The sequence below is a fragment of the Pelobates fuscus genome, chromosome 1, assembly GCF_036172605.1.
Source record: "Pelobates fuscus isolate aPelFus1 chromosome 1, aPelFus1.pri, whole genome shotgun sequence".
Lineage (NCBI taxonomy): Eukaryota > Metazoa > Chordata > Amphibia > Anura > Pelobatidae > Pelobates > Pelobates fuscus.
In genome coordinates, this window is record NC_086317.1 from 429296634 (window position 1) to 429306508 (window position 9875).

The 9875-nt window shown below is 35.7% G+C and overlaps 1 protein-coding gene across 1 annotated transcript in view; it reads right to left on the reverse strand.

Annotated features, from left to right (window-relative positions):
* The window catches only part of SERTM1 (serine rich and transmembrane domain containing 1), a 42401-nt gene extending 33130 nt beyond the window's left edge, over positions 1-9271 (reverse strand). Inside the window, exon 1 of the mRNA XM_063429226.1 lies at positions 9173-9271. The gene's annotated coding sequence lies outside the window, so the exon portion shown is untranslated. The remainder of the gene's footprint in view (positions 1-9172) is intronic.
* Between the last annotated feature and the right edge of the window lie 604 nt (positions 9272-9875).

Consider the following 9875-nt stretch of genomic DNA (forward strand, 5'->3'; position numbering starts at 1 on the left):
ACAGGTAGAGACCCTATTTTGAGTGAGACCATGAAGTAAAGAAGGCAGGGGGTCAGTAAAGGGGTAATAATCTGCTACGGTCAGGATCAGAGACATGTTGCACACTTGGCCTTGCAGAATGTCTTGCCCGCTTTCTCCACCAGTATAAAGGCATTGTTCTTTGTTGCAAACCCTGATAGAGTAACACTCAGGGATCTACAGCAGAACACCCAGGCTTCAGCTCCATTCGCCTACCCCTAACAACATCCATGTCTTCAGTCATTGTACCTGAATTCTATTCCCATTAACCATAGAAGGAAGCTGTGGCTATTTCTAACACACTTGTCATATGGAACCTTTGCCATTTCTTTTAGCTGGACGTTTTAATTCAAGCTGTAGCTGAATGAATCTATACATCAGGAGGTAGAATGACAACCTTTCCAAAGTATTGTCTGACTATTTTTTCCTTGTTGAAAATCATGGATTTAAAGTACTAACGATATGTGCGGCACATCACAAGCCAAAGCCTTTACCTGCAGGTGCACATTGTAGCAGTTAAAGACCTGTTTGAAGTATATGTTCATAATATGCAACTGGCAAAGGACAGTTTAGCAAGCTGTTCATTATATTGTGTGTGGATCTGATCCATCTTTGCTACATGTTAATGTTCATTGACACTGAGACACCTGCCCGCTTTGTGCTTGCTTTTTGTTTAATCATCAGGACTTTTATTCTTTATTCCCTGTTTTGCAAAAGCCAAACACCTACCGATAACACCTTTCTCTCAGCAAAGTGCATTAAGTATCATGGGCTCTCCCTCCGTTAATCACCCGGGGTTTACAGAATCCAGAATCCTGAAACCTTGTGTCCCATTATTCCTGATAGATTTGTCGTGTTCCAGAACCAAACCTTTCTATTATTCTGTTGATACCCATTCCCTGTGTGCCAGAATCATACAAAATGCATAACAATTAAACCGCGCACAAACAAAAAAATAACCGTTTGAAATCTTACAGAACTGCTTAAAATCACTTGTCTAAACTAAATTATGGGGACTTAGTCACGCTATATTAACATACCAGATCAATCCCATCTCTGAATGGCTATTTTTTGTGTGTTAGAAAGGTACAGATGCCACTGCTGAAGTAGGATAACCCAATTTGAGGAGGCACTCTATCTCCCTTGTCATCTTTGTTGAGTACTGTGACAGATTTACATATTGTACTAATCTTCAGTGAAAAATAACCCAAAAAACAGGACCTTCCAAGCTCTGACCATCAGCATCATCACTAGACTGCAGTTGATAATTGATCACTGTGTCTTTGTGACCAATTATCTCCTCGAAGTTTCTCTGAATGTCTGTATTTGTTAGATACTGTTTGATATCCAAAAAAGTCTAATAGTGTCATTGTGCATTGAATACTGGGGACAACCACAGTTAACTCTCAGTGCAGAATGAAGGACACTGTTTAGATAGACATGGCATGTTAAAATCACGTGAAAACAATGTAATTCATGTAACACGTGCCTAAGAGCTTAAAATATAAAATCATTTCCATAGCCTTATTCTGACATTTTAGGAAGACATTCACGTTAAATAAATGCGTAGTAACCTTAAATGAAAAAAAAACGAAGCCTCCAGATGGAATTACTTATAAAATCAAAATGCATCTTCCTTCCCGTGCCTGTTTGTTTCCCAAGGGTTTCATTTTTGTAATATTACTTTGAAGAAATCCCATTTATCTTCTATTTTTTATCTTAAGAAGATAAGAAGCCCAGTCAACGAGCTGTTAAGAAGTCATGGAAGTGCTGAACTTAATATGAAGTGCCTTTCTTCATACTTTATACTTGACTATATGTACGCGCTTCTGTTCCTGAATGTTTTATATAAGCACTTACTCGTACAGAACCAGAGTAACATAATGAGGACTTTGATCATATTCACTTTATCTCTTTTGTTGGCATTGTCTTTCCTGCAAACCTTGTGCACCCGTGGGGGGCAAAAGCCCTCTCTTTGCCTCGAACCCCTTATTATTCTTAGCTAATTAGCAAAGGTGTCAGATTGTGAGGCACGATACTTTTTAATCTTGAAAACTTTACAACAGTACTTCCTAAACTGATAAATTAATAAATAAAAAGTTACGTATTTAGTAGTCTTTGAACATAAATGTATGAGCAAAATTACTCAGCCAATTAGCGCTGTCCAAGCATGATATCAGTTGGTATGAATATGCTGAAGTCAAACAAAACCCAGAGTATACTATGCTGGCTTGAAAATCGATTTTTTAAAGAGTGCCAATCCCATTGTATTCAAGCATTTGCAGAGAATGACACTACAACAAAAATAACCTTGTTTAACACAAGCAGATTGAACACCCTAATTATGGCCTCCATTAAATAAGCTTTCCAAATGATTCAGTACTATCAGAAACATGTTGCAAATGATTTATCCACAAATATTCCCAAAGACTTTAATGGTGAATATAGATACATCATTCGGAAAGCTTATTAAATCAAGGCCTATATTTGTATATTAATTTACCACGAATGAGTATTTTTTTTTACAGATTTCAGTTTTTTTTCTATAATAGTTTTTGTAACCTGAAAACATCTTAGTACTAAAAATAAGGTTTCTGAAAACACAATTTATCCAATATTACACTGAGATTGGAGAGCAGCATCTAAAAAAAACATACAATATAGAGGATTTGAGAAATTAAGTTACTTCGTAGGTCATTTATCATAGTTTGCAAGTTCATGAGTCATAAATCACACAATTTTTTTTAAAGTGGTTCTGCCGCCCTTGAGGTTTTGATCTGACGGAGTATTCCTTGAAATACTACTTAGACTTTGGAGTCTCTGCAATCAAATGTGTACAATCGAAAATTGAATTGCAGAAGAAAAGAGTAATACAAAAAATGGATTTGATAAATTTTAGCCTCATTAAAATGCTGTATGTATACTTTGCATGCTTAAATCTTTATAGTTTTTTTTGTATAAAAAATATACATGTTTTACAGAATGCTATACCATACGTCTGTCCCCTTAGCCACACACCCTTGTATCAGAAAGACGTCCATATCAAATGTATTCACACAGTCTCAGCCCCAAAGACACTGTTTGAGCTAGTTTTAATTCAAAACCTGGTAGCAGACTCTACAGACAGGCAGTGATATCCTTACTATGTATTCTCCCTGGGTGTCCTCTCCTTCTAATTCAGGTTTCGTTTCAATAAAGTTCAGATCATTCAGTACTGTCAGTGGCTGTGCTGTTTGCATTCATTTGATAAGGAAGTATTTTTATGAAGTGAGGGGGTGTGGCTAAGGAGGCTGGCTTATGGTGCAGCATTCTGCAAAACCTTTAGTTACTTTATGCAAAAACTAAAAAGATTTGAGCATGCAAAAAAATGCAAATAGTGGACAAAAACTTATCAAATACATTAAAGTAGCATTGGTGCCCGGATTGTCCCTTTAAGATATTTGACTAGGAAAAGTTCTGTAACTTAGCTAATTTTCAAATTTGGATATTTGGCCTAAATGTTGTATCTCAGTTCCTGAATTTTTACACTTAAATGAGCACCCTACAATGTGGTTATAGTGCAAACAGTCTTTCCTCTCCAAACACTCACTGACTATCATTGGCTACTGATAATGTGTAATCAACCAGCAGGTAAGGGGCTGCGGTTTAGGAGCAGGGGGAGATCTGTTTTTTTTTTGTTAAACAGATTGAACATTGGTCTAACAACTGAAGACAAACTTTAAGGGATATATCTAATAATGAACAGCTTAACAATTAGACCACATGCCTCTCAAGATACATAAATGAATAGGGATAGTATGGAAATTGTTGGACAGTACACCTATATGAAACTTTTTCTTTTCAGATCAAGTCCTACTACTTTTCAATTTAAACCTATTCCAGCAACATGTACAGATGGAATACATTATGTTTTTCATTCAGAAGTAATGCAGACTTAAACATAACCCATAAAACCCCACTTACCTCTCTATTTACTCCACCGTTAATTTTAAACACATCTGCTAGTGATCTGTTCTCTTACTCTGCAGCTCTGCAGAGGCACTGAAAATTGCAGCCTGCCCTTCCCTCCTCTCTATCTTTGCAAGTGAAACTTCATGTTTGCTTTATACCAGAGGGATGCCTCTGCGCACACAGAACACATCAAGTATTCTTTATATGCCATAAAAGCACTCTGCAAATGCCTATAGACTACCAATAATTGGTGTTTCTGTTCTAACTATTTGGTTGAAAGCTGTTTTTCTATAAATACTAGAATTGCTCATTTGGCTGAATGCGCCTGAATTTAGGCCAATCAGGGGGTTGTTCGAATTAGGTAATTGCAAAGCGACAAATTGATTTATAACTGAAGAATTATTTGCGCAGTGGGTAGGCGCGTTCGATTGATTCGTGATTCCGAGTTCCACCCATGGTGCCCAAAAGTAAGAAGATTAATGGTAAAAAAGATGATTTGTGGTTAGGGGTAACCTCTAAATTACAGATCAAGTGTGAAGTGACTAATGGAGAGAAAAAAAGAAGGAACAGAAAAAAAAAACTCTATGCATATATTATAGATTTAATAAATATAGACTATATAAATGTAGTATTTTGCTGTTCCTCCGTTTTTACTTCTAATGGTAACTTTTTCTCACTTGATCTGTAATTAAAACAAGCATCTATTGTGACTACTGGGTGAAACACATCTGTGAACCAAGCTACTGTTCTCCCTTGTTTTTATAAGCTTAAAATATGATCCTGTTTACATAACTACGTTTAGAAAAAAAAGTGCAATGTCTTTAATGCCATATGATTAAGCGTGAATACCAACCTGGTTGCACCAGCTATTGTGGCAGTGCAAATCCACATGTTAAACCTCTGCACGAACAAAATAAAGAATTAAAAAAAAAAACAAACAAGCATCTATGAAGCAAATGGCATGAAATTGTTGCATACTGGAAAATATGTATAAAGTAGTACACTAATTGGCCCATTTTAATACCTTTTTGGTTCATTCGAATTGTTTTCCCTGATATTTTTGCATGGACGACATTTGGATGAGCCAAACCACCACATGGGTGACTATCAGACTACCCAAACTGTTTGTTTCTCTTTTCAGAATTTTTTTTTCCCATGCACAAGTCCAATCAACATGATTTACGGTTTTAACAAATATGCACAAGCACCATTATTATTTATCCATTCTTTTTCACACCTACAGAAAATGACAAAGATTGCAATTATTCTTGTATGCTAATATTTTTGACAGTTCCTGAAATATTGTGCACAAAATATTTCTAAAACTTTTTATTCATCCAGTATTTTAATAAGGGACAAATAAATGAAAAACCAAAGGGACACTATAGTCACCAGAACAACTACATCTCATCGTATTTGTTTGGGTGAGTATAATCATTCCCTTTCTGCAGTAAACACGGTCTTTTCATAGAAAATGCAATGGTTACATTACAGCCTAGGGATATCTCCATTGTCCACTCCTCATGTGACTGCTAGAGGTGCTTCCTGGGACAGTGCTGCAAGGTGTACAGTACTGACATTCAGTGTCTCCACCCTCTGCATGGAGACAATAAACTTTACTCATAGAGATACATTGATTCAAGGAGGAGCCAATCCTATGCTTTCCTATTTCCTATATGACTGGAATAAAGATAAGATGTTACTATATTTTGGGGGGTTTAAGGGGAGGAGGGGGCAAAGGGTGGGCTTAAGGAGGTTTGATGGTGTTTTTAACACTATAAGGTCAGGAATACATATTTGTGTTCCTGGCCCTAAAGTGTTTCTTTAAAACTGTGTAAATCTACATAATTTAAAATGTTTGTTATCCCTGAACAGCAATCTATAGATTAAGTGAAGAATTTGTTTTTATTGAGGGTGTTAACTTTTGCCACATGGACACAACTTCGACAATGTGAACATTATTCTACAGTTTACATAAGTATATCAAACATGTTACAATAAATTGTATGTTTGACCCGGCTAGTATTCTAAATGCTAATGCCATTTTTATGTGATAGAGGAGCATGCCATCCAGTCAACAAAAACACAACATACTATTTTAGAAGCCAAATAATTTCTTTAACATGAAATATGAGCTGTTCATTTTCAATAAGCATCACTTTATACAAAGCATCCACGGTCAGGCATTATCTTTTGGTTAACCATTAAATATTAATACCATGTATTTCTAAATCTATGGCACTAAGATGTAGAATGAAGGGATTATTAGGGGAAAAAAACACAAGACATGATCAATATGTATCATATATAATATGTAATCCTTGGATTACACTGGATACAATTATTCTAGAGAATTGCAAGACGCATTCAAAGCTTTCTTGCTGTCCCATTTTTGGGATTCTTTGAGTAAATGTATTGCTATACATTTTATATCCCATACATTAAAGGGAATACGAGTCTAATCTACCAGTCTATCAATCTGTCTAAAAGTGTTTTGTTTTTAGAAATTATAGTTTTCCTTATTTATTGTACAGCACTGCGGAATGTGTTGGCACTATATACATAAATGTAATTATTATCTTTATTATTTTAAAATCTTTTCAAATATTTCCAATTGATAGTAAATAATAAAGATAAATAATAACAACAATAATACATTTTTTTTTTAACAGGAAGCAAAATTATTTTTTTCTTTTTATGCTATAATTACTTAATTCAACTATACTCATTTTCTCAGTCACTGAAGGGTGCAATGTTGAATTTGCACATCTGGGCGAATGAAAACCTATGAGGATTGCATGAGTAAAAATATGTTGAATTAAACAAATGACCTATATCACTCGCTACTAATAGTGTATTATATTGCCAATGAATTTTAATACATATTTGACATATAAAAAATGTCATATTGGACAATTGTAGCTTTTGTGACCACTTACACTATGCATTAATGACACAATTTATAATTAGATTCACAGTTTATTTATTTTCCCTGACACCATATAACATCAAATCAAATAATATAAACTACAATGTGTTATAGAAGTGGCAAAAAATGTAGACTCACAGCTTTTACAGAACTAAAGTTCCCATGATGCTTTTCCACCCCTTCAGGCTAGTCGCAGGGATAGGCAACCTTCGTCACTCAAGATGTTATGGACTACATTCCCGATAATGCTCTTACACCCATAATGCTGGCAAAGCATCATGGGAGGTGTAGTCCAAAACATTTGGAGTGCCAAAGGTTGCCTATGCCTGGGCTAGTGCATCATAAGCCTTGTAGTTCTACACCAGCTGTGGGGGTCAGTGTTTTCCCCACTCCTGATTTATCAATTGTAAACCACACAGAGACCACTATGTGCAATATTATCTATTGATGAAAACCTGTCTCCTTACTGAACTTTGATATGCTGGTGTATATATACCCAAGTATGCAATATAAGATGTAATTGACTTTTAGAATACACGTTATAGGTATGTTTAACATCTCAGTATGTTGCAGCTCCAATTATTGCAATTTCATCTGAAAGAGCCCAGCTACTGATATAAAAAGAGCTGACTTGAAGTGTGGGGTAGATAAAGCAGTCCGCAAGGGGGCTCATTATACAGAACAGTCAGAGTTCTCCAAAAGAACTATTCTCTGTTAGAATGTTTGAAATAGTCTATTTGGGGTTATGTAATCAGTTTGAAATCCGCGTGGTTACAATTAAGTACTGGTTATGTTGCCATTTGTGGTTGTGAATTATAAAATGTGTTTTTTTTGTCTTTATTTCAATTTAGAGTTAGATCTATCCATATATTTTTATTGCTAAAAAAAATAAATAAAAATAAAAATTATCTTTCTTTAATTTTAAGATCTGCTGGACATTCTGGAGGTCCTGCCATCAAAAGATTTATTTTCCACCATCAGTTGCAGATTTTAATTGCTAGTCTACCCCTTTTGGGGTATGGATGTACAGAGCATCAACTGCTTGAGATACATGGAGTGCTTCCTGTAATATAATTGTCATAAGGGAATATACACTGCCTGTAAAAGCTTGTAATTGATTCACAGAACCTAACATTAAACCCATTAAGAACCAAAGAAGAGTTCAGAAGATTAAATCACATCAAGTGGTTTCCTGTAGGCATCCATTGCAGCTGACAAGTGATTGTAAATTATTTACAAATCAAACTGGGAAGTAGAGACTCAAGAATAAAAATGCAGTTTGTTTATTGCCAATAATCTCAGTACAAGGAGAGGCTATTCTGACACCACTGATGTTTTGGACGTAAACTCACACTGCTTGGCTGATATATTAAATTTGTACCCAAAACACAGCCTGATTGTTAGAATCTGCTTACCGTATATCTGATACTTGGATGACCTGCAGGTCAATAATAATAATAATAATAATAATAATAATAATAATAATAATAATAATCTATGCATTAGAGTTTTTGCAAGGGAACACCTAATAGGTGAACTCAAATCTTCCTTATCCTTGCCTGGTTGAGGGTAATGAGGTTTGTATTCCAAAACAGCTAGAGTCCCAGTAGGTACCTATGTCTGATAAAATTCTGTGTAGCCAAGTGTAGTGTAGCCAGTATTTGCATCATTGGTACAAAGGCTGTGCAGAAAGGTTTTGCAAGGACACTTGTCTAAAACTCCCATGATCTCTGTCTGTCTGAGGGTAATGTGGTTTGCAAATAAAAACAAATCCCAGGATGTACCTCTCCCCAATATCAATAAATAGACCATCACCTGGAAAACCAAAATCCCATGTTTTTGCAATATTACCTCTACATTCATTGAAGTACACAGCTGATCAACGCAGAGAGGTATAGCAGCTGCAGATTAAGCACACACAAATCCAAAGTCCAAACACAACAGCCATGCATAACTAACAACAATATATATATCCAATAACAATGATACAAATAATATATATATATATATATACATATTTGAGGATTTGCTGGGTCATCCACTTATTCTACAAACGAGAAAGGAACTTCTTGATCAAATGGTACAATGTAGCAAAATTAACAAAGTATCACAATGGGTGTATTTTGAGATTTTTCCAAAATATAAAGCAATAGATCAAACCAAAACATGTCAATATGTCAATCAAATCTCACCGTGTTGAAGAAATCAATGCCTGTATCTTTTACTAGTAAATACTACTGAGGCAAACACTGGTTTATCTGTGGATTACTGTACCTGGAAACGTCTTGGCTCACTGCAGTTCCTTCAGATCACTAGAAAGGTTTCAGTCAGAGACAAAAGGAAACATTGATCTGAGCTAGCAACATCCACTGTGTCTGCAACTAGTACGGGATGAGCAGCCTTGAGTGGCAGAGGAGGGGGGTTTATACTTGGTACACGTGCAGGAGGAGGAGAGGATGGTTTAGTGGTGCAGGGGATCAGACAATAAGGAGCTACTGCAGTGTTTGTGTGAGTAAAACACACAGGACCTCACTGTGTTAGCCCAATGTGTGTCACTGAAGTGTGTTAGTCATCACCTATTCCTGGTAATGTTGAACTGTTTATCTTCAAAGAGGCACAGAGTATTGAACAAAGTGGAGGGTTGGGGTCCCTTGCTGTGAATCCAATGATCACAGAAAGGTATTCGAATCAAATGTGTGCACTTGGTAGTCTTAGGAATTCTCTAAGCTGGAAATTCTAACGAATTCAAGACAAGATTGGAACATTAAAGGCAAAATAGATGATTTGAAAAAAATCTCTTCAACAGCTATATTCACAATTTAGAGGATTAGCTACATTCACAATTTATAGAGGATTAGCTACATTCACAATTTAGAGGATTAGCTACATTCACAATTTATAGAGGATTAGCTACTAGTCATATTTGCACCAATGTTGCTAAATTCTGCTATAGGTGTAATGTAGGTTTGACTGCTGT